This window comes from Herpailurus yagouaroundi, unplaced genomic scaffold, assembly GCF_014898765.1.
Source record: "Herpailurus yagouaroundi ecotype Mexico unplaced genomic scaffold, PumYag 188, whole genome shotgun sequence".
In the NCBI taxonomy this organism is placed as follows: domain Eukaryota; kingdom Metazoa; phylum Chordata; class Mammalia; order Carnivora; family Felidae; genus Herpailurus; species Herpailurus yagouaroundi.
This window is the reverse complement of record NW_024412419.1, coordinates 6,685,506-6,690,622: the sequence shown is the minus strand read 5'-3', so window position 1 is coordinate 6,690,622 and position 5,117 is coordinate 6,685,506. Positions and strand designations below refer to the sequence as shown.

Here is a 5,117-nt window from a genome sequence, read left to right as displayed (position 1 = left end):
CCAATAATCCTTCTTATGTCTAGCTGAATCCGCAGAAGTGCTTTTTTTTTTTTTTTTTTTTTTTTGCTACGTTAAGTTATTATTTGATTCTTCCCAGGGTTCATTTTCAACGGCAGTTGCCTGCTTTTAGTGGGCCCAGTGGTCATGCACTTGCTTCTCACTTCATACCCCTCTATCTTTGAGTTTGCTGGAGTTTCATCATTCCTTTTCTCCAGCTCACTTCTTTTTTTTTTTTTTAGTGTATTTGTTTATTTATTTGTTTATTTAGAGAACTCACAAGCACACAAGTGGGAGAGACAGAGAGAGAGGGCGAGAGAGAATCCCAAGCAGACTCTGCACTGTCAGCACAGAGCCCAGATCAGGGCTCAAACCCACGAACCATGAGATCATGATCTGGGCTGAAATCAAGAGTCCAATGCTCAACTGACTGAGCCACCCAGATGCCCCTCCAGCTCACTTCTGGAATCTATTTCCAAATACACGTTAGTATCCCTCCCTTAATTCTCAGCAAGGTAAACTTTGTGTCTTTTTTTTTTTTTTTTTTACGTTTATTTTTGAGACAGAGAGAGACAAAGCATGAACGGGGGAGGGTCAGAGAGAGGGAGACACAGAATCTGAAACAGGCTCCAGACTCTGAGCTGTCAGCACAGAGCCCGACGCGGGGTTCGAACTCATGGACTGTGAGATCATGACCTGAGCTGAAGTCGGACGCTTAACCGACTGAGCCACCCAGGTGCCCCCTTTGTGTCTTTTTTAAGCAGGTGAGGGAAGGAAGTGAAACCCTAGAAGCTCAGTAACATAAAAGCACCACCCACCTTCATGAGCTTCTGAAACCACCAACAATCAATCAAAGCACACAATAAGTCTGTCTCGTGGCACGAGTCTTTAGAAGACTGGCTATTTCATCTTCAATCTTTTTTTATGTCCTAATTAATAATGACTGAATTATCTGGGACACTTACACACCGTTCCTAGCCTATTAGAGCACATATCTTCCCAAGATGGCCATTTATGCTGTTAACGTTTCACAGTTTATAATGCAATGTCAGTGTGAGCCTTTAGAGTCCCACAGGAAGGCAGTTATCTGATGTGGCTTCAAGGGAGGGGAGTAGCTTTTGAATTTCTCCAGGGCTGTGGAGGCACCATGCACGGGGGAATCTATTCCATGGAGCCATTTCCTGAAATATGGTAGAAACGAACTGGGTACAATTTTTATGGATCAAGGTAACTGGGGTCACATTGCCAATAGAGCAAGTTCCATTCAACCCAGGTTGAAGGAATAATTTCCAAGTCTATTTCCACTGATAAAATATAAGCCTTTCAGTGCCATAAGAGCAATTTTGTTCAGTTCACAGGAAATTACATTGGCATAAGACCCAATACCATCCTTGGGACAATTTACCCATGATGATTTTTAACATGTCAAAGTGGAAAATTGGACTCACAACCTTTGGAACGTCTCCAAGGTGAGCTATACGTATTGAAAGCAGCTCTGGTATGAGGTAACTGTATTACGACATTTACTGCCAGACCCTTCCAGCCAGCTCCTGAACTTGCTGGTCACGTGGACTGGCTTACACTGTGAATTTCACTTTATGGTACCATAAGGTTAATAGAGTTAAGGCTAGTGGAGGCTGTTGGCGTACTCAGTAAGAATCTGCCTTTCTGAAAGGAAAAGAGTAAAAGGGCCCATTCCTCGTGCGTCTGTGGTAACCTTGAATCTCTAATGGGCTCCCTGCAGGCAATCATTTACAGCGTTGTGACCTAACTGACCCAGAAGGCCAGGGTTCTCCCCAAGGACTCCTGGACCCAGGTCAGACACACTGAAACAGTTAAGTCTTTTCCCAATTGTGGTCTCAATCTTGCTACACGGCTGTCACACAGGGGTGGCAATGTGATGGGTGAAAGACACGTGGTAAGAAGAGGTTACAAGGGCAATTTAATGGTGGTTGGTAAAAAACTCTTTGGGGATCATAACATAAGGCAGAAGACCACACAGACGTAAATGCGGTTTCCCAGAACCTCAAGCAGTGCCCGACCGGTAGTACCATTGCCTGGCATGAGGACCCCACCAGGGAAAGTGACTTGCTTTGCCGTTCTCGTGGGGAAGGTGTGGCTTAAATTCCCATCCCCTGCACCACTGCACCTGACTTTGGATACTGCCTACATGCCTATGTCCTCGTCACACGTAAGCAAGTGGCACCTTTCCCCCCTCCCCCAGCACACACAGAACGTTGACTAGGACTCTGGGTTGACTGAAAGTCAATTCCAAGCTCATCATACGGTTAAGCAGACCCAGGAGTCAGACCTGCCTCAGGTCCATTCCCGCACTTCAGTTGAAAGTGTATTTTCCTCTGAAACCCCTTGCTGGGCAGCAGATCAATTGTCAGCTCAGATCATTCTGAACTGAGGGGTGGGGACCTACATGTCTCTGCTTTGTCCCCTCAGCATACAGTCAGGAAGCTTGAGTGTGTGAGCCTCTTGTTTTTGTCCTCAGGATACCCTCCCATCTCCTTTCCCTGAGGAAGGCCACTGCCCAAACTCCTGCGGTAACAGCACAGAAGGGGAGCCATCAAGACGTCAGACAGGTGTATGCCAACTAGTAGATAGATCCGAGCAAGACGATGACATCTGAAGATAACAAGTCCTTAAGGTGGAGAAGATATCACCAGCATCATCTTTCTGTCTTCAGAGCTGCAATCACAAATTCTGATTCCAGGCATCTAAGGCTGCCCTGGGCTGTATGGACTGATGCTGGCCACGAGGCTAGCTGAGAAACTAGAGGTGTAGAAATGAAATTTTCTCTTACGGAGGAAGGAAGATCCTGTTACCACCTCAGAGCACGGGGTACAGTAATTGACCCAGCATGGACATTCCCACTGTAATCAGGGGGCTGTTGTCACAAGAAGCTAAGAGGTATTCTAGGCAAAGAATAGCTACCATGGTTGGACGAGATGCAAATCCTGTTTTTCTCCCATACAAAGATGGCTGGAGCCATGTCCAAGAACACCATTAATCCACTGGGCTTACCACCTACCGTAGGGTATGCTCATTGTCTGAGCAATCATGAGCCAAGTCTCCACAGTTATAAATATCTGTATGGAGAAGACGTGTCATGTCAGGAGATATTCACTGAAGAACTGACCCCTTGAGGAATCAGTCCCCATTCAAATGTCTTTCCCACTTAATATTGATATCTGTCCCGGATAACTCTAGTTACATCTCCACCAATCTCTCACAAATTGTATCTGGAAATGTAATGCGAACCCATGCAAATTGTTTGTGCAGGAATATTGTAACATTTTCAAAAGATGTGGGATTTTCACGAAGCTGGTGAAGTGAGGTCGGTGAATGGCTGGTCCCAGTGAAGACCAGTGAACAACTAAGTAGAACACAAGAACACTGCTTGAGGAGAAGGATGTGAATAACAGAGGGTTAAGAGAAACCCTTGGGAAAATTCACCCGAAGCTCTGGAATGTTTTTGCAGACGTGCCTCTCTTAAAGATCACTTTTTGAAAGTCAAATGGGAAGTGAAGGATGTGGTTGGTTGTTTGGGGAAATACTGCCAATGAAAACAATCAATATTTAGTTCCTCTTGTGTTCACTCTACGAGGTAGCTTGTCCTAGCAACGGTAGATAGAAGATATGTTTCCATTTTTTGAGAGAAAGTCCCAGTCAACCTTTTCTTCACTGTCTTCTGTAAAAATTGAGTCCCTATTTTATTCTATTGTGACTTTTCCCGGTATCCATTACCTTGAGATTATGAGATTATGAGATAATGAGATTATGGTGATATGTATTTGTTGCGATGCATATAATGCATGATGCACATAATAGATAATCAGAAACTTGTACTCACAAGCACTGAAATATAATGCTTCCCCTCAATTACTCTTAATCAACTTCATACTCTTGGAATCAGGACATGCAAATCCTGAGGGAATTCAGATGAACACTAGTCAATAGATTCTCGGTTTTGTTTTCTAGTTTTCCAAGGCTGTAAGTGAACATGTGTGCTGGTCACTAGGTGAAGGGAAGCAAACCCTTTACCACCTGCAGCACCGCATCATGTCAGTTTTTATTTTTGGCTTTGCCACTAATTCGCTGTGTGACCTTCTACAAGTTCCTCTCCTTCTCCGGGCCTGAATTTCCTCATCCGTAAAGTGAGGAAGCTGAAATAGATCAATGGTCTCAACCTTGGTCAGACATCAAAGTTACCTGGGGAGATTTTTAATATGTTTTCTTTTAAAAGCTCAGAGTACCCCTCCTTCTCCATGGCCCTAGATCAAGCGAATCGCAGGACTCCGGCATGTGTCGATGTTCAAGCTTCCAGGTGATTGTAGCCTAGTTTCGTGTTCATTCCCCTTTAATCATTATTCAATATTCTTGGAGTTTAGTTTTAGTCCTAGGGGTGAGTATCGGTGCAAAGGAAGCGTTTACGTAAACCAGTCTCATTCCGGTTGACGGAGGCTTTGTCATAAATAGCTCCCTGATGAATAGTGAAGTTTTGGGGGAAAACATACCACCACTGTTTTTGCCACATTTTTTTGTGAACACAGAATTCTCACTTCACACAAATCCACGTTCCAGTGAAACACGATGCTGTCACCTCACCGTAGAAATGTCCTACAGCTGCTGTGACTACAGAGAGGTGACAGACAGAGAAAGCAGCGGATGTGGTCACGCTGTGGATGGAAATAGTCTTCGGACTTTTCTTGGCCACGGCTGGCCAGGGGCTCCTCTGCCGTGTGACTCCTCTGTGTGGTTGTAAAGTGCCTGGAAGGCTTCTGGGTAGGACGAGGGCTGGGCAAGGTCAAGTCCGAGACCAGGGATGCTGGGCGGGTGCGACTTCACACATGTTTTCTGTTTCCCTGAAGATCGTGTATAATAATTAGGCCGAGAAAAGAATTAGGCTGAAACCAACATGGCTGAAATCCTATTGTTGGAGCCCCATCCATCTTTCCTCTCGTAAAGTGAGACTATTTTGAAATTATTTGCTGAAGAATTAGGAGCAGATGAAGTGCTAAAGGTTTCATGGCAGCTTCTTGTTGTGATGGCAGGTGGACGTGGTGACAGTTCAGCCTGAGTCAGCCTCCTCTGAGCCTCTCTGATGACAC

At 45.0% G+C, this 5,117-nt stretch overlaps 1 long non-coding RNA gene across 1 annotated transcript; it reads left to right on the top strand.

Annotated features, from left to right (window-relative positions):
* Positions 1-358: 358 nt before the first annotated feature.
* LOC121044549 (uncharacterized) lies at positions 359-3,588 on the top strand. Its single transcript, XR_005797347.1, has 3 exons — positions 359-482; positions 1,349-1,466; positions 2,498-3,588. It is a non-coding gene; the product is annotated as an uncharacterized LOC121044549 (long non-coding RNA).
* The last annotated feature ends 1,529 nt before the right edge of the window (positions 3,589-5,117 follow it).